The sequence below is a fragment of the Anser brachyrhynchus genome (genome assembly GCF_964034855.1).
Source record: "Anser brachyrhynchus genome assembly, chromosome: 7".
Lineage (NCBI taxonomy): Eukaryota > Metazoa > Chordata > Aves > Anseriformes > Anatidae > Anser > Anser brachyrhynchus.
In genome coordinates, this window is record NC_137701.1 from 6,503,662 (window position 1) to 6,523,897 (window position 20,236).

The 20,236-nt window shown below is 37.3% G+C and overlaps 1 protein-coding gene across 13 annotated transcripts in view; it reads left to right on the plus strand.

Moving 5' to 3' along the window:
• The window catches only part of TFPI (tissue factor pathway inhibitor), a 244,579-nt gene that overhangs the window by 192,211 nt on the left and 32,132 nt on the right, over window positions 1–20,236 (plus strand). Inside the window, exon 1 of one of the 13 annotated variants that reach the window (XR_013953266.1) lies at window positions 11,877–12,145. The exons of 7 other annotated variants lie outside the window; for them this stretch is intronic. The gene's annotated coding sequence lies outside the window, so the exon portion shown is untranslated. Of the gene's footprint in view, window positions 1–11,876; window positions 12,146–20,236 lie in introns of those variants that run through there. 5 more of the 13 variants (XM_080598868.1, XM_080598867.1, XR_013953267.1 and 2 more) reach the window with 5 other exon arrangements.

The following is a 20,236-nucleotide window of genomic DNA, read 5'->3' on the forward strand; positions in this document are numbered from 1 at the left end:
CCATTTTACAGTATTGCGTTTGTAATAACAAAGTGTTTGAAATATCGCTCATTGGCAAAACTTTACAATTTTTTTGTATAGAATAGTTTGATTTTGATAGTACTAAATGACTTACAAAAGTTTGCCAGCATTTTTCTTTAGTGTTTTTCCTAAATCATTCAGCTTAAAGTTTTTGTTTTGTTTTGTTTTGTTTTTGTAAGAGATTGCCTATTATTTGCAAAGAAACCATGATTTCAGTGGTACATTGCATTTTTAAAAACTTTTTTGATTATCGTTAATTGAAATACGTAAGTTACAAAACAATTCAATTAATTGTTTTATTTTTGCTTTGTCATTATCTGTACTAAGCATTCCTTAATGCATGCCATAAACAGCAGCAGCACAAATACCAGATTAGCGGCAGATACAGTTTTCATTAGCAGTTATTATACACCCAAATCCAAGTCATTAAATTTTTTTGTTTTTGTTTTGGTCCATTATAATACATGTTCTCTGATCTCCCCCATGTATCTTTTACTTATGGGAGGCACAGCAATAGAACAGCTGCTTCTGGCATGTGTGAGGTCAGTGTATGTTTTATTTACACAGTGCCAGCGTGATGGTTTTCCATTAAAAGAATGGATTGTAAATCCTCATGAAACACTTGTAGTGTTAAGATAAACTTAATCTTCACAATTGCTTATGTTGTGTATTATCATTGAATGGCAAAACCTGCTCTTAACGTATTCTGGTTGCAAATGACAATTACCACCTTACCCAATAGCATTTTTTTCTTCTTAGGTAATTCTTAAGCAGCTGAAATATCAAAAAGGCAACCGGGTTGCAATAACCTTGATTCAGAGTTCATGTGCATATTCACTTGGCCTCCTGTCCTCCTCACCTCATGTCACATTTGGAGAAAAGGCATACTCACCATTACCTCAGGGGAAAGAAATCCAGGTTTCCACTAGGATTAAGAACTTGGACTATCCTTGCAAAATTCTAAATTTTTCTTTGGTCCAACAGAGTGCTCTGGTGACTGTTGGAAATCTTTGTTCTGCCTAAGTGTAGGTGTTAGGAGGAAATCGCTTCTCTGTTTGAATCACTGAAAGTAGTTTGTATCAAGAGCATCCTTGAAACATAGGTGCAATCAATTGCAACTTGCTTTTACAAGCATTATTCCATGAAATAAATGCATATGCTTACATTAGAATAGTTATCCACTGTATTAGAACAGACTGTGTGTATTATTGTATCTTGGCTTTGGGCAGGTTTTTTTACCTTGTAATGTAAGGAAGCAAAAATTATGACCCCTGTTATCCCTCGTGCTGTAAAGAAATCAGATAAGCTGTCAAGTTTCTGCCAGAATCTAGAGGAGATTTGTATGGTACTGGAAAGAGATTGCAGAGGATCAAAGGGAAATATAGAGTAATTTTTAATCTTCTTTTCCATACGGCACCCAAGCTTTATAAAAAAATCCTCCTCCTCTGCATGCTTTCTTAATAAAATGAACTAATTCAGGGAAGGTGGAGGGAGACTTCAACCCTTGATCCAGCTTCATGATGATGTTTAATGAAAAGATGCATTATCACAAAGCCTCACAAAGTAAGCATCAAAAGGAAATCTCATTAGTAAATACCACTTGTAGGTTTGGTTCAGAGAACCGTGCAAAAGTATGATGGTGGGTTTTAATTTATACTGTCTTTCATAGCGATTATTAAAAAACTGTTTATATGAATGAAATATTTCAGTGGGAGTTGTCATTTAAAAATTTGTCCCTCAGCTAACTAGTATTTTACAGAAAACAAATTTGGATAATTTCTATGGATTTTCCATAGAAACCATACAAATTTCCACATATTGTAAATACAAATTCTGTGAGTACTCTGAACAGCTGTGTTGAATTATGCTGTGGTAAGGGAAGTACGTACTCCTCATGAACAACCTATATAAATACTAATTTTTCTGGTTATTGATACAGCATCATTATATTGTCAATCTTCAGTAAATCTTAATCTCAGTTTCCTACCTCCTCCAATATGACTTCTCCTCTGGTAGCACTGGTAGTAAATATTTTGCATGAACTGGCTGGCATTAAATTAATTCATTCCTATCAAAGGACTATTATGGATGGAGTTTCAGTTGAATCATTCGTCTAGTTACCAACCAGTGGAACGTGTCTGAACTTGCTAATGAGACAAAAATGCAGTAGTAAGTACAATTTAATGTAGCATCCTGAGAAATATTTTTCTGCTTTGTAAAAATGCTTCTTTATTGCTGTGTTATTACTCATGTGTTTAGAATTAGGCATATGCTTAAGTGATTTTGGCTGGTCAGCATCCCAGATGTTTATTCTTCATTTTGAAAAGATTAAGCCAAAATGGAAAACTCTTCTGAAAGGCATTATATGTTCCGTTTCCTGCCTCCTGAGACAGGCAATCTTGCAAAGGATCTTTTTTATTTTTTGCATTTTTGTTGGTGTGCCATGAAACTCTTGCACGTAAAAGATGTTTTGAACCCTGTGTATTAGCTGAAGTCATTTCCCTACTAAGGAAAGGAATAAATGGCATTACCAATGAATAACTTGATGTATAGCAGTCATCTAAGGTAGCTCTTACCTAATGAGTTTGTATGGGGTCTCCTGTCTAGACTGGTGTCACACGACCTGTGACACACAATTTATTAGTATTGCATCATCAGTTTTCAGTATTACACTGTGCAAAATAGTTCATGTTTGACATAGTCTTCTCTTGATTGAGTAGCTTTGAAACAGTGTGATACTGAACTTTCAATATGCTATGTTTTTTGCAGTTTTAATCAAGTACTTCCCTTCTTCTTGAGGTAGAGACTTTTTCTTTTGATAGATTTTTTTTTTTTAATTAAAAAAAAATTAGTGTTACTGACACGTGTGAAAGTAGTATCTAACCAGAAACACAGTGACCTGACTGGAGACATCTCAACAGAGAGCTATTTCAATGCAGTCCAGTAAGGGGAATCATTACTCAGGATGGACAAGAGGAATTACATATAGACTTGATTGATATTATTGTGTAGTGGCATATGTGATTGATCCGTCAACTTCTGTAAATACATAGAAGCTTCCCACTGTTATAGATACTGTTCAAATAAGGAATTAGAACAATAACAGCAAAAGTTCCAGGTCATTTTAAGGCATACTGTGGCTGATTCGACAGATTGTACCTCTTACTCACAATTGAATAACTGCTTGTAGTTCCAAAACTTGTACCAAATAGATTCTTAAAAAATCTCATTTTACTGGATTTTGAGGTTCACCAGACTTCAATAGCAAAACCAGTTTAAATGGTCAGGTTGTGAGCTGACTGCAGTTTGAAATCCTGTGATGCTGCCAGTGCTTCATGGTCTCGTGGCAAAGCTGTTAATTGGTCCAGTCTGTGACTAAATGAAATACTGATGAACTTTGTCTACTTTTGTTATGCAACAAAATCCAAAGCTGTAAACAATTTGGGGAGTTCTATATGCTTATGGATTAGGTTGCTTTATAAATATTTTTAAAATTTTTGGTTGGAGCTGTTCAGGTTTTCCATTTGCATAATCGCATGCTTGCTTTATCTGATGGGAATTTTGTCCATTGTCCTTTTAATCACCTGTCTCTCCTAAGACATAGGAACTCTGATATTTAGACGTCTTACTGATGTCTAATCTGCTCGATATTTATTACTCATTCTCTATTGGGGGGAAAAAAGTAGTAATAATACCGGGAAAATAAGATTTTTGTCTTACAGCTAGTCAGTATGAACTTTGCTGAAGATGGATTAGTGTTCTGTCATCTGAGAAGCATTAATGGTCCCCTAGCTTCTTGGAGAGCACAAGCATGGCAAAGGGCAGACAATTGTTCTATGCCTCCTAGGAGTTACAATTGCTGTGTAAATAATTGTCATCCATCCTCTGGGAAGTGAGTGCACTCCAATAAGAGCGTCACACAGGAACAACTGGCTGTTTTCTGTGTTCTATTGACTTCTCATGAGAACACTTCAGGAGCTTGTTGAGCTCAAAGTTGTTGTCTTAGATACTGGATAGCAGCTGAAGACAGCTGCCAAGGCATATGCAGCATTTGCCAAACATCTTTGGTCCTTTCTCTATCTCCCAGAGAAGTCTTTTCTCTTCAAATACACACTTTGCTGTCTGCAAGGCAGCGAGGTGGGGAGGAAGTGGCCTGACCTAGGGAGTGCAAGACTTTATCATAGCAGTTGTTGGCAATGCTTTGTTTTCTTTTTAGCAGCCCAGTAGGGTTCAGAAACCAGTTTCCTGCTCAGCTGCTTGAATTGTCTTTCTATAGCTGGTGTAGGCATTAGGAGTGAGTAGGTGGTAGAACACAGAAATAACAACTAGGGCAGGTATGCTAAGAGCCAGTCTTGGCAAGAGAGCAATGGCACCATGTTTGAGGTGGGGCGAACAGAAGGAAGCACGTTTGACATCGCAGCAGCGAGGACTGAGGGGTGGATACGGGCTTGGCAGACCTGTTAGTAGATGCATCGTTACTAGCTGCTCAGACTTCCCAGAGCTGGCAGCAGCTCACTGTGTCCTCAGTTGCCATCTCCTTCAATTACTCATCCTCCCAAAATACTTTTCTGAAAGCATATTGTGAAACTCCTGTTGTTGCTCCTTATGTCATGGTCTGAGCATCTCTTGTACCTTCTTTATTTATTTCCCAGCCATAATGTACAGGAGAATTCAACCTCACAGGCTGTGAGAGGCCGACATGTTTAAAAAAGAAAAATAAAATGCCATAGAAGAAGACTTAGCTTCTGTTTGTAGGAACATCTGTAGTGGCTTCTGGTCAAATTCACCATAGAGAAAATAATTTTCATTTCTGTTCATAAGATAAAGAATATACAGGCATGCTCATAACTTTCCGGGTGGGGGGTGTGGGTTGGAAATCCAATGAACAGGGAATAATGTTTATTCTTGGTCATCTATCTAAACCCAGTTTCCATGTGTGTTTTTTTTTTCACTTTGTTTCATTTAAATGACAGATGGAAACAGACCATGTTTTTTAACTAAAATAGAAGTAGTTTTGAAATTAAATGAAATCCCAGCTAGTAGAGTAGTCTCTTTTCTTCACCTCACAGCACAGAAGTGTTCAGGCCATATGATAAATCTAAATACTCTATCCACAATAAAACTCATGCTGATTTCACCCAGAGTACGAATAAGACCCTTTAAAATGACATTTAAAAATAAGTAAAAATGGAGGGGTAAAAAAAGTAGAAGTGTATTTGCCTTCTGTTTCCCGATAAAATACCTAAGCTCTTAGCGCTGCAACAGTGACATCCAGTGACTAAGCCAGGTAGTTCTAGACTTGATCTGCATTTGGACTGCATGCTAAAGGGCATGGACAGAAAGGGAGGTTTATTTACTGAGATCCTTAGTGAAATACTGGACTGATTGAGGATAAATAGACACTCCATGAGAACGCAAAACATGATAAATAACTAATCTGAAAATTTTGTATAAATGTTTAGTTATCCCATACCTGTTTCAGAGTTAGATATTTAATGAGCCAAGGGAGGAATAAGTTATTTTTAAGCAATTGCTTTGTCCAGTGAGGCAGTTTGTTTATTGAGATTATACAACATTTCATACCAGATTTGATAATTTAACAATAGAATTAAATAAAAAGACCAAAAAGAATTAAGAAACCTTCCTTATATAAGGAAGATGACAAAATGTGTACTGCCCTTTCATACCTGATTCCATTTTAATTGAAGTCAATGTGTGTTTGTAATGAAATTCAAACCTCATGTAAACTTCTGGCTCTGAAAATGAGTAGCATCTGGTACTGACCTGACCCCCTACTACCTCAGCTATCCAAATGGTCTTGGTTGGAACAGACTCTTGAAATATCTGTATTATTTGAAATGTTATGTTATACATTCTGTTTTTTTGTAATCGTACTATAGAAGTACCTTGTTTCTGGGGTCTTTGAAAAGGTAGTAATAGATGCTAATTTTTTAAGGATTTCAGCTTTAAAGCATACTCCAAGTTGCAAGCTCTTTTACTGTTAGGAAATCGATGAATGAAGAAATGAGAGTATGAGTTATGTAAGCTCATAAGTAAGGAGAAATACACAGGAAAACTAAGAACTGAAAGCAGAATTTTAAAAATGAGCTTAAAGTTCATGAAATAGTATTTATGTGTTTACTTGCTCAAGACTCAATATTCCTTTTAGGCCTCTGCCTCAAATTACTGGAAGTGAAATACAACCTCAGATTCAGAAATGTAGCCTACTCTCATTCTGTGTTTAAAGCAGTATGGACTAAAATAATAGGAAAATTGGAGAAATATTAAAAAGAAAAATATTAAAATTATTACAGTCATTTCCAGAGTACTGCAGAAGTAAATTTACCATGGTGTACCTTTTGGTTCAAAAAAATGGGACATGTACTGCATTCATTAGAAATCTGGTCCATCTGGCTTGCAAAAGATATTGAGGGATTGAAACCCATGATGAGGCAGTTCATTTCATGTAGTTAATCATAAAACTGATTCTGTTGAAGTATTCATTAAACAAGAACTCTGATTCAGCTCAGAGTTTTCCAAAGGAAATCTTTTTTTTTGTTTATTTCAAAATCTTTTGTTGTTTGTTTGTTTGTTTGTTTCCTGGAAAACAACTTTGTGTTAGTATTATATTTAAAAGAATCAGAAAGAAAACAAATGCCCAGCTAAACGAAGAAATTCGAAAGTTTGTCACATCTACCCTTTGGCAAGAGGTAGTGCTTTTGATTAGCAATACCAGGAAAAGAATAAAAAATTAAAAAGCAGATGCTGAATGTACCCCTTGCTCCTTCTCAAACAGTTTTAGTAGTTCAGCAGAGAAACTTTTCAACCAGTAAGGAATGGATCTGATTATCATTTCCTCTCATCTGTCACTCACTTCCTTTCCTCTTCTCAACCCTAAAGCAAACAAACTCTTTATCCAACTTACCCGTGTTAGCCTTGCTACATGTTTGATTTTTAAAGAAAATAAAACATGTAAGACATCTTTGATAACCTAAATTTGGATGTAAAGAACCCAAGGGAATTGAGAAACTTGAAGACTCTCTCCCCTTTAAAAATGTTGTTACCTTTCCATCAGTCAACTTTAGTAATATTAAGCCTTACTGTATCCATACCTCCGAAATGTACACGTTCCTTAGGCTGTTAAGAGCGCTCTCTCCTAGGCATCTCAGAATGCAGGGAGTAACATTTGAAGAGCCTACCTTTGAAGATGAGTACAGAAGTGAGGACAGAGGCATAGTCATTTGCTCATACTGTTATGTTCTGCTATCAGCATCAGCAGTCATCCTTTCTGTGCATTCTGATTTCAGTCTTTAGAAATTGCTCAAGACATCCATGGTTTCCTTATAAGAATATGAAGTCACAGGAAAGAAGAAGGGGGGAAAAGAGGATGAATGTGTTATAGAGACAGATTTTCAAGGGTCAGCTGCTGGGTTCTGGTCTTCCTTTTACTTTGTTTTGGGTGTTTTTATGTGGGTTTAAAATATTAAATGCTATGAAGACCACAATGCAAATAATAAAACAGATACAATATAAAACAAATAATTGAGACACGTGAAACTCGGTTTTATTAGATGGAATATACCTAAAATTGTTCTTTTTCTACCTGGATGGGTCCTTGCAGCTGCATGTCATTGCATGTAGGTGATCTCAGCTGGAAAAGCAGACATATCCTTCATTCACTTCGGTGGCCTCAAAAAAAAGATGAACTAGTTGTAAGACATTGTAATACTTCACTACAGAAGTAACAACTAATACTGCAAATGTAGAGTCTGTGCTAGGTAGACGGTCCCGACTTGTAACTGCTGTGGTGTGCCACATGGGCAACAGCAACAGTCTGTCCCTCCAGAAACTCTGCAAGAGCAACAACTTTGCGCTAAGATGATTGTTAGCTTCTGTGCTAAAGGAAAAGGTCCTTTGTAGCTTTTGCCCTGTATGCCGGTAGCAACTGCTCCCTCCCTCTTAACTTTTCCTTTAAGATCATTGGGACAAGCCAACCATGCTGGTGGTGCATTTCCTGTACGCATGCTGCTGTCTGGTTCCTTATGAGGTTGAGAAATATCCGTACTTCATCCGATACAAGCACGGAGTAAAAGTATTAAGTTATGATGTAGTTTGTTGAAGGCAGGAGACAGGAAGCTCTTGCTTCTATGGACATTTGTAAAGAACTAAGCAATGGAAAAGTGAATCAGCATCACTAGGGGGCAATAAAACATCACAGACATCTATACTGTTAAACGAGAATGCAAGTGATGTCACTCCCTCACTGAGGGAGGCACTTGTATTATGACCTGAAGAACAGCTTGCAAATGATTTTGTGTGAAGAACAGTTTGGCAAATGCTTTTGTGTTTTTCTGACTGCGTTTTGTAGTCAGTCTTGCCTCAAAGATGATAGAGTTCTCAAAAAAATAATACATTTATATTATATAAGCAGACAAAAAACTTTTCATATAATTTTGTGCTGTTTTGTCTCCATTTTGTCACAGTAAAGCACTAGCAAGATTGGGCATTTGAGCATCACTTTTGTTTCTGAGCACCACACATTTAGCACTGCGGTTAAGTATAACATATTTTGCTAAAGCCCATCCATTTTGTACAAATAAATCAAAGATGCAGAGTACTAAAAAATTTGAATCTGAAGCTCACTGTCTTTTGCTCTGTCCCTCTCAGTCTCTCCGTGAGACCACCAGCTCAAACTGTAGACAGACAATCCAGAAGAGTGCTGCCCCAGTCCTCTTAAGCTATGAAGTTAGTTATTAACCATTGCCTCCCATTTTCCCCATGTCTTGCTGGCACTACATATCTGTTTACTGATTGGTAGAGAGGTATAGAGGCCATAAAACAATGGATGTGTAAGACTTTTTGGAGGGCAGAAATGCAGTATAAACTGTGCCTGTGTTAGATTTCTTAACAGAAGTTGTTGGAGATATGATTGATTTTGAACACATTCAGTAGCACTGATCTTGTCTGCTGTCCTTCAGGCCTTTCTACTGGTCCTTTTCTGCTCCGATCTGTGATGTTGTGGGGTTGTAATCCCTGAGTAAAAGTTTTCCTGACTATAGGAGAAGAGTCATATAAATGCTCTCTGGCCTTTCATTTCGTTTTCAAACCTGAGTCGTTTCCAAATATGTCAGCAAAAAGTGGCGTGTAAAATGGACTGGAAATTTAGGCTTCTATTGCCCTTGCTGCATGCCAGTGCAAACTGTGCAAAACAAGCAGGATTTGGTAGCTAACCTGTTGTTTGTGTGTACTGTAGATGGTCTTTACTCACATTGATTCAACAATTTGTGCAGTTCCTTTTGTTACATAACTGGCCGGAGCCTGACTCTGCAGATAGACCTCAGAAGTCATGTGAAAGAGTGATCTTATTAACTGTAATCTTTATATTGACAATTGTTTCATGTGGCACATGCTGTAAATAAATGTGAAGAGAGAATGTAGTGATAATGTCACATACTCAAAGGTTAGAAATTCCTTGAGTAAGGATTTCTGGGTTCTTCAGAACAGCAAAAATGCTTAATAAAAACAACAGTTGGGCGATGTCTTAAGGAGAAGCTAGGCCAGTGAATTTCTCTATGATTTGCAAGTTCTGCATTTCAAAAGGTTGTCAACCTCCCACAGGACATTAGAAAAGTGTTTTAGTAACTTTTTATATTTTCCATAAATTTCAACTTGCTGATCTTGAAAGTCACTCCTAAAAAGGATCTGAAAAACTTTGTTAGAATTGTAGGGACTTTTTCCTGTGGTGTGGACCTTTAGCTATTGACAACTTTCTCAAGCTGTCAGCAATATCCAGAGCAAGACAGAGGTCAGTGCAATTGTCTTCACCAGGTCAGAGCGGAATGGAATTCTTTGATCCCATTTCAGGTTCAAAACAGTTTTGTTTCTATCTTCAAAGTGTTTCTGGTTGCATCTTAGTTCTTTTATGTTTTAGTTAAAATTACAATGAAAGGGATTCCAAATGTCGACCTTCTTGACTACTAAATTAGGAGAAGTGAATGTGACAGCTGAAGAGACGTTAGCAAAATATATAGTAAAAATATTCATCTTAAAATGAAATATTGTTGCCTTTAACTTTCTTTTAGATAAGCGTTTTTCACTTACATATGGTGATATTTTCACTCTTATCTTGTTTTATTAATATTAACCAAAGATTTCTTAGTATAACTTGTATCAAAATAAGGGGTTTCATTCTCATAAATGTCCCCCCAAATAGATTTCTTTATATATATCATTTTCCACTTATTTGACCATAAGAAGACAAAATATGTTTAAGAACTGCAGCATTTTCTTACATCTTGTTTTTTTATGTCTGTGTGCTAATTCTTTCAGAATTTCTTCATTATTTTGCACACCAAATTTGCGTGACTTGAGGAAGAATTTGGAGAAACAAATAAGGAATGAGGCTGATACATTCTGATATAAACCTCCAAAATTTTTTTGCACATTCATTTAAAAAACAAAATAGAACAAAAACACATTTCCCATTAAAAAGCAAAAAGAAGCTTACTTGAAGTTTTGACCATGTCAGGTCCCTAGATTAGAAATATGTTTGTACAGACTGGTAAATTCAGCCCACTCAGCATCCAATATGACAAAAAATAAAGCAGTTCTGCTGTAAATGCCTTGTATAGTGGGGCAACTTTGAATCTCTGTTAATCCACATTTTAAGAAAAGCAAAAAGAAGATATCTGTCATTTATTGGAAGCCTAGTTGGTTTTGTTCCTATTGCAAGTGTATAGACAGAATTCTTTAAATCATGATGTAACCTTAGTACATCTGTTTTGGTCCATCTTACCTTATAGATTTGTGGATAGTTCTACCAGAAACCAATTTCTAACACAGGGGCTCCCAAAATGTTTTTCAAAGGCTTGGGTGTCACACAAATGAGAGACTGACCACTTGCATTTACCTAGCGTCTCCTGAAATGGTTTGCTCCTCCCTTTATCTGAGCTCGGAGTTGGTAATTAGGAACTGTATGACAGAAGCCAACCCGCAGTATTTAAGCTGCCTCTTTATGTTTTGAGTGCTTCTAGTCCATTTCGGGAGAGTTAATCCATTTGATTATTGACCCAGTTAATAGTTGGACTCAAATGGCTACTGGCTTTGCCTTGAAATGGATTGCAGACAGTCCTACAATCCAAGAATGACAGATCTCAGAAGCTACCAGGAACACTTCTGGTTGTTTCAGAGCAAGTAAACCTGTTAACAGACTTTGAGACTTTTCAGTCTGTTTCGGAATGTTGATGAACATATGAATATAAATCTTCCCTTTAATTTGTCTGTTTGTCTTTGCCTGGAAACAATTGCAATTGGTTACAGCTACTAATTGTATAAGTTGCTGTTCTCCAGCTGTTCCTTCTGTCTCTGTTGCTATTTAATTCATTACCTGGGAAATTCTTTTCAAGTGGTGTCCAGGACTAGGATTCTGGTCTACTGTCTTTATATGCACAAGTTACAACGTCTCTGTCTTATAAGAGCACAGTAGCTGAGGAAAGGGATGGCTACTGTGATGATGTTTACTGTTTCAGCACATACTTACACGATTCATAATTAGGTTGTGCGTATGTATTTTGCTCAAGGCAGAATAGTCTTTGCAGTCAAGGTGGTAGGTACTGTAATGAACACAGCCTAGATCTAGAGTGAACGGCTTCATTTAAAAACTGACAAAAAGAACAGAACTGTAAACTACATCTCTATCTTAAATAAGCAATGCGTATGGCATTCTCATGAATTGAAGTCTGCAAGGTAAAAAGAAGAGAATATTCTACAGGCTGTCTTTTGTTCTTTAAAACTGTGTTTCAGTTTAGCTAGTGCCATTTAGAACACAGTTGCTCTAAACTGGGAGCAGATACGAAAACTTAAACAGGAAGCTTCCCTGCCGCTGCTGCAGAGCTCTGACTTGTACCCAGAGTAAACCCATGTGCTCTACAAAAGCAAGAACGAGGACTAGCTGATTAATCAACAGGCAGGCTCCTGCTCTAGGAAGATCAGGTTGCAATCCTGCCTTTGTAGCTTTATACCACACCCCCACGTATTATCTTAAGTGTGACTTAGTAGGGGAGGACCGCATTCAGCACGGATTCAGGAATCCTCTGTGTGTATAACAACTGTTTCTAGGAGCTCGGTGAGTACTTTGTAACAGAATTTGTTTTACATGAGATCTTTTTTTCTTCAGCTGGCAGAAAAGTGTCCACTGTTATGTTTTCTTTAGAATGTGGTAGATGCAGTAGTCAAATGTTTAGATTCAAAGTCCAGCTGCAAAAAGGGAGACTTCTGTATAAATCTGAAACAGTACAACAATAAATGTAACTTTACAAATACTAATAAAACTAATCTTTGGTTGTCAGAATGTCAGACTAAGGTATTGTTAGCACCAAGGCAATTCAATATCTTTGAAAGAAAGCCATTCAAAAAACGAATATATTCATTTTGATCAGTAGCTGGAGTTTGGGGGGTGGCGGGGAACTGAATCTTCTGTTTATTCAAACAATTCCTCTACTACAGTAACTTCAAGGGAGGCTTGATTCAGGCAGAGTGGTCTGCCAGGCTATTTCAAATCCTTCTAAGGTATGTAACATTTGAAGCAATTAATACTTGGAGAAGTACAAGAATATTTTACGAGTCAAATTAAGCTGATGTTAGTACAATCCAATTTCACTCATAATGTATATGGAAATTCATAAGTACTAAAACATCTGAGCAATAAAGAGGGTAGTGAATGGGGCTTGCAGACCTTGGTGCCAATTAAAAAAAAAAAAAAAAAAGGCAGAAAAATGTCAGTGACTTCTGTAATATTTTACTTGTAAGAATCTACATGAGCTTCATCTTCTGTAACTCTTCAGTGAAAAACAATAACAGTCTGCATAAAAAAAAAGGTAAAATATAAATAGCTGTTCTAGAAAATCTAAATACATCTTAAATGAGGAAAAGGCATGTAACTATGGGAAAAGTGGAGTAGGGAAAACTCAAACTATTTAGATGGGGGGAGTATGTGAAAGGTCAGTGTGACTCAGTGCTCTAGAAATTAGTCATCAAAGTACTTCATGGAAAACATGTAAAGATATAAACCTTCCTTCCTGAATGCCTTATAGACAGATGCAAAGACAGGAAATCCAAGCTGCCAGTATAGATATGAACAGCAAAGGCATGTTTTCATAATTGCTGGGAACCTACTTGGGGAAAATTGTTGGCCTTTTCCCTTTGCCATCTTCTGCTCATTCTTTAATTCTATCAGGACAGAGTTTGTGATCAGCTGTGAAGGTAGCAAGCATCTATGTCCACAGTAAATTAATCTGGCCTGTTGTTTGAGCTGCATTTGAAAACTGCAATCATTAACCAGCTTACTTTGGGTGAAATGTATGCAGTTAGAACAATATTAAGGAGCTGAAGACTATTAAAACATATTCTGCTCTAGTTTTTTTCCTGTCAAACATGTCCCACTTAAAAGGATTAATTAAAAAACTAATCACATATGCCATTGCTTGGTAAATCTATGTCTCTTAAAAATATATATATAACTTCTATGGTAAGGAATCACCAACTGTACTTGAAATTGAATTTCAGTAGTCTTTGTTTATCCTTACTTTGTGAGCTGTATAGTTTGCAATTTGGAGATAAAATGAATTTCAACTGTCAGTGTAAGTTATTTGATCTTCAAAGTGCATTTAGCCTTGCAGTGCAGTGCCCCCACTAACTAATATTGTTAATGAAAACTGAATTTTAACTCATCTAGCTAAATGCAGAGTAACTTTAAACTGAAGTTTTATGGTCTTCTTGTCTCAGGAGAGTTTGAACAATTAATGGCACTGAATTTATCTATCCTCCTTAATCTCATTGCAGAGTTAATGTTGGAAGTCTAATGGTCAAAACTCCTGAATTGCTGTTAACTCTTTAAGAGCTGGATGTCAGGTGTGAAGGGCCATGACACAGAACGTACCAAAAAAAGAGGCCAAATTTCTGTCAGAGAGGAAATTTTAAGAGACTGGGGGAAAAGTTGTCCAAGATAAAATGTGGCTAGGAAACAAAGCAAAGATGTAAAAGAACAAGCTTCCAAATAGGCTCTTAGAAAACATATACAGAGTCTCTAGAGAGCTGAAATCTCACCTCTAGCTAGACCAGACCCACAGTCAGAGAAGAACTAGTGGATTCTAGATCTAGCTTCAAGGATGTTTCTGCAATAACCCTTCCATGTTAAATGCATAAACAGGAGCAAATATTAGCATCCAGTTTGTCCTCTGTTCAGTACAGGGTCACCAATGTCTTTTATATTACTCTTGTGACCCTGTGAACCTTAAATTATGCTAGTGGAGGGAGCACAGACTGTTCTCAGAGATGTCAACATATAGCAATGGAATGAGGGTAGTTTCTGGAAATGTGAATATCAAATCTCCTCTGGACAAAAAGAGGAACTGCTGCTGTCTCTTCTGTTCTGGGAAGCTGCTCTAGCACCTACATTTACTTTAAGATGATGATTCTGGCTGTAACTCTCTTCTGTGTTTTAAAATAAAGTGGTAGCTGCTTGAAGTGCTTTGCAAGTATTGTGGTTTTTGGTTTATGGTTTTTGGTGTGCATTCAGCATGTGCTGAGAATGTCTGCCAGAGGAAGTCAGAGCATGGGTGCAGAAACAAGAAGAGAAATTTTAAAATTAAACACACACACACACAAAAAAAAAGAACATCAGTAGAGCTTATGGGCCTCAAGAATGGCATGAATCTTGCACATTACAATTTTGGAGCACACTGTTTACAGTTTGTCTAATTCCAATGCTCTTTGTTTGGGCTAAATTTTGAATAGTCATATTATCTCTTTGAAAACTGGGAGATACTAACAGTTTCTAAAGAAACCAAAACTGGGCAGAGGGTTTTGGTGAGGATTGAAAATGGGATCTCGATTTTTAAAGCTCTTCATGCTTGAACCCGGTAAAACTGCTCTTTAAAAAAAAAAAAAAAAAAAAAAAAAAAAGACGAACTACCGACTTCTATGTGTTTCTCTTATGAAACTTAAGAATATGGGACAGAGTGCCCCTGGGGATAGAATGGAGCAAAGCCATATGGGGAGTCATACGATTCCTTTCCTATTATAGTTACTGCACAGCAAAATAGATTATTTTCTAGTCATTCAGCTGTTCATTTTCCTTCCTTAGTATTGTTGTCACTTTCCCTGATATGTGCCATGCATAACTGAAGTTACCTAGTTAATTTGATCTACTATTTAGAGAGGAAAAAAAAAAAAAAAGTAGACATTTGAACATGGTGACCCAGGATGAGCTCTGGACTCCAGAAAGTTCAACAACCTTCTTCCAGAAAACAGCATTTCAAAAGAACTGATTTTAAAACAACCATATTGAAGGTAGTAACTGCAGCAAGCAAGTTAGACATACAAGTATATGAAGGAAATATTTAGCTGGTGCTGGTACAGTTTTTATGACCTTGACAGGAAGGTCCATATAAACTTATTAGTGTTTTTCTGTAAACATGTTCTACTTTTCCATTGATTGACTGTTACTGCCACTTTTTTTTTTATCATGTTTCCATCTCCCCATCTCCTCTCCCCCCAGTTAGGTGGTGGAAGATTCACAAGGGACTGTGACCCTTTCCTCTCTGTGGCAGTGTTATTTTGTGTTGGTTTTAAGTATGTGCAGAGTGATAATCTGAGGCTGTTTGCGGGTATTCCCACTGGTGGTAATTGTAGCATTACCAGTGCAATGATCCAGAGCGTGCACAGCCATTGCAGTTAAAATCTGTTTGGTGTATCGACACGGGAAACAGAGGGTGAGTTAAACTTGCATGGCAAAGCAAGATAACTAGTATTTTGATGCTTGGTATGTGTGCAAAATGTGACTTACAATTATGAGGTTTCACAATGTTAATAGTCAGGTATGGTCAAAATCAGTCATAAGACACCACTGCGGCACATAGTTTCCTCCTAAACCTGCCTGCCTGTTACATTTTCAATAAGTGGCAGCTTCACTTCAGTGCAATAAAGTAGTTATGTTTCTGTAGTGTGTATGGTGTGGAAATGCACACAACTGAGTTGAAGACAAATACACAGCACTGAAATGATTGTCCATTAGAGAAGAGGGTTGGGGTAGGCTAGCTAACTGCTAAATACAGGACAGTTTGTTTCTAAGTGAGGAGAGCTGAGATTTGGAAACATCCACTGTATTTTTTCAGTCCAAACTGCTGAAAGAAGAGGTTGGAGGCTTTATAATCCTGGTGTTTGCTGTTGGGACTGCCGTGCTAGTTCCCAAAAGCATAACTAAAATTGCTGCTTGTCTGTTTTGTTTGTTGCTTCTGTGTTGTGAGGGTAGGTACTATTAGAATGATGAAGGCATTCCCTATTTGAAAATAGATTTATATGACCTATGATTTTGCTACCACCAATTATTTTTTGTCCAAACCTAAACACTGTGCACCATTATATGACGCCTGTATACATCTTTCCTGCTTAGTTTTCTGAGGCGTTGGGCTATATTTTGCATTAAATGTAACATTAAGCTAGTTTTCACTTACCAGTTTGGCTACATCTTACCTTGTTATCAAAGGGGAGAATTAGTGCAGGATTGGGTATGTGGTAGTGATAGATTTTTGGTTATTTTTGTTTTTGGATTTATGAAATAATAGAAACTAGTGATTTGGATCAGTCCACATTAAAATAATAATAATAATTTTTGTTGGAACAAATTAATATTTCTTTTCATTATTGCAAGTTATCTCACAGTGCAGACAGGGCTGTATATGATGAATAGAGATTTACCTCAGATATGGCATGTCACATAGATGTGATTGCCACATCTAAATAAAGAACTGACTCGTTATTTCTTTATTTCTGTTTAAATCGGCCTTCTATGAGGTGGAAACAGAAATTCGAGTAATGTACTCAGTATGTCCTTTATGATGAACTCATAAAGTTGGGTCATGTGCCATGTGCTTTTTGTTTTTTTTCTCTGTGGTTAGAGCAAGTAGCTAGAAAATCATTAGACATTCCCTCAAGGTCTCTTTAGTAGCTATGCAATTTGGTGTAGACAAATCCTGTGTTCCTGTGAAAGAGGTAAGTGCAGCTATTCAAAAAGTAACTCTTAATTTCAGGGTTTGTAAATAACTTGAACTTTGCATCAAGTGGTCTGCTCTACACTGCCATAGAGTTGAGCAAGTTTCTTGCAGGCTACCTCTGCCAAGGCATGCCATCTGTAGGATGCATTCTCAGCCCATTCTCCTGGTTCCCAGCTCTTGGATGATGTGAGGCCCAGACTGAGCCACCTGGGAAGAACTCAGGGGAGGAGATGAAGTAGGGTCTGGAGCTGTGTGACAAGAGAGGGTGAGTGGAAGCATGATGGCAGCAGTACCCAGAGCCAGGTGTGAGATGAGTAGAAGGGAATAGATCCTGGCACTAAGTTGGGGAAATGGAAAACTGTTTTTAAGCACAGGCAAAAGGAGTCAACAAAGGAAAGTGAAAGGTCAAGAGACATCTATAGTTATGTGAAAAAAGAAGGGTATTCTGGTGGTAGCCTTATTAATTAATTGATTGATTTTTCTTTCAAAACATAACAAGGTTTTCTTTTCAGTTAGTTTGTAAATTGTGATTGCAAAGCATCATTTACAACTTTAATGCAAACAGAACCAAAGTGTAAGTTTAAATCTGAAACAGTGACATCAGGCCATGCAGCTTTTTAGCATAAAAGTTAATGAAGAGCTTTGTTTTTTCTAAATTTTAACTTCCCAATTTTCACTTCACTACCCAATTTTCACTTGGAAATTTAAGATGCCGGAATAGTGCAGCAGCAAGTCAACCTTCATGTCGAATGATGAAAGGTAACCAACCAAAATCCTCTTTCATAATGAAAAGGTGATTTGAAGTTCTTAGAATAATCTGGTGGAGTCTCTGGTCTTAGGAGAGATGTGGACTATTAGGAAGGTAAGTTGAAGGGTGGGAATTTTGGTAGCTCATGTTTTCAGTTACTAATGTTTGCTTGCTGATGATCCACGTTAGACTGCCTCCTTTCTGATAAGTTACTGGGAGACTGCAAGGCTTTGCGTTGATGTCACTTTGAAGGTCAGACTGCTACTGACTCTGGGACTGATACAGAGCACAAGTTTCTGAGCCACAGTGTGAATATCCTCTTTTTATATATACATAAAAAGACATGGTGCCTGATGACCTCTTGCAGTTCCCCTCATCCAGTTTCTGGGAATACTCTGCCACAAGTCTGTGAGAGGAAGGAAACAGGCAGGTGGAATGTCAAGACTAAATACAGACCTTAACTGTATTTACATGTAGTATATGTATTGTCCTAACTTGAGAGGGTATGTTCTCAAATCACGTGAAATGTATATGTTTATATAGTAGGCTCAGGAGATGCATTAATGATACCCTGCTGAGAGAGCTGTCTGCCTGCTTCGTGCAATGGGAAGGGCAGAAGGATTTGTCTTGACAAAGGACACTTTGTGTTGATAACAGCTATAATAGCTGTGATAGAGGCAGTTTTTACCTTGAGTTGCATTTTGTATCTTTGCTAGCCACACCAGATACTGTGTAGTAAGAGGATTTTTTATTTTTACAAGGAATGTTTGATAAGTTAGTGTAGTACAGCTGCCATGGTGCCTTTTCAGTGTTTCTGCATATGAAATGTTACCTAAAGGGAGACTGCATATTGGTTCAGCATAATTTTGCGCAAAGAAAAATCTTTGTCAAGCTGATATTCCCAGAGTGGTGGAGAAACAGTCCCTTTCACTGCTGAATTGAAATAAAATAAGTTGCTTTAGTCTTGTTTTTGAAATGAGTCTGCTTTCTGTTGCCAGATCAGCATGTGGCTAAGGAAATGAGTCTTAGCAGGAGTCTAGTTTGGGAAGACTGGGAAGGTGGCTTAGCTGTTGCACTCATGCTGACTGCAAAGCGGACATTGTTTTAAAAAGCAGAAAATAGGAGAGGGAAAATATTAAAATTCAAAACTACCTTTAGTACCAGTCTACCCAAGACAGTGGCATATTGGTCAACCTTATTGACATGTTTCTTGAGCTAAGCGAGTGTTTTCTGGGTTAGGATGCAGATGCATATCAAATATATGTCCTGGCATTCAGGAGATACTCTCTGCAATATTTACTTTTTTATGAGGTCTATAAGCTTCTTTATTGGCAGTGACAGTTCCTTCTGGTTGAAGGCACAGGTCCAAGTCCTGTCTAGTTCCTAGTAAGAACATTTTGCTTGCATGTGGTCTGGAGGACAAATTTTGAGTCTTTCTTCTGTTGTAATACATTTAAATATTTTAAAAACAGCTTCACCTGCTGCCACACTTTGATTCCGTGTGCCTATTCCTTTATGAACAAATTCAAAAACTTCTGAGGTCTTCTGATCCTTAGCATTCCACACCCGACCTTCACCTCCCATGCTCTCGCAAAGGTGAAGCATTCCAGGTCTGATTCGGATGCATAACTAAATATAGTACAGGGTTAAAATAAAATAGTATTTAGGCTGACTCCAGGAGTGTATAGGTTCTCAAGAACAGTTACATCACCAGAGGAGCAGAGAGCTACTTGTGCAAAAGCACAAGGTTGGGCAGAATGTTGCCACAGGTGTACATAGCAAACATGAGTATACAATAATGAATCATGGAAAGATATAGTTGCTTCAAGAAAGTGCAGAGTTGCAACAGAATTGCTGTAGTAGCAGGTGGTAAGAGTGGAGTGGTAAGAGCGGGAGTAAGAGACTGTAGTTCCCACTTTCACATTTTAATACAGCTTTCTAGGCAGAACCTGACAGTGGAGACCTACTCACATTGCACCTCTCAATGTTTTAGAGGATCATAATTTTTATAAATAAATTAATTATAACAGCAGTGTATTTTTCTATTACATCTTTAAGGATGATTAAGCAAATACAGAAGTTATAAATATGTAATTATTTTCCACGGAATCTTGCAACCCATAGGTCTTCTCCCAGCTGCAATGAGAAGTTTGCTATAGTAAAGTCTTTGGTAATTGGAGAGAAAGTAGAGTCTCATTCCTGGTGGTCCTTTACTCCCCAGGCAGGTCTCCTTGTCTGCTGTTGTTTTAGGTGTTGCACAGTTGATTTCTTTTCTAGCACATGGCAGTGATGGAGTTGATGATAAATTATCCGTGCTACATTTAACAATTGGCACATATTTTACAGTGGCACAGAAGCTGTCTTACAGACAATACTCAGTCTTCTGAAGTAAACATGCACAAAAGGATTATCAGTT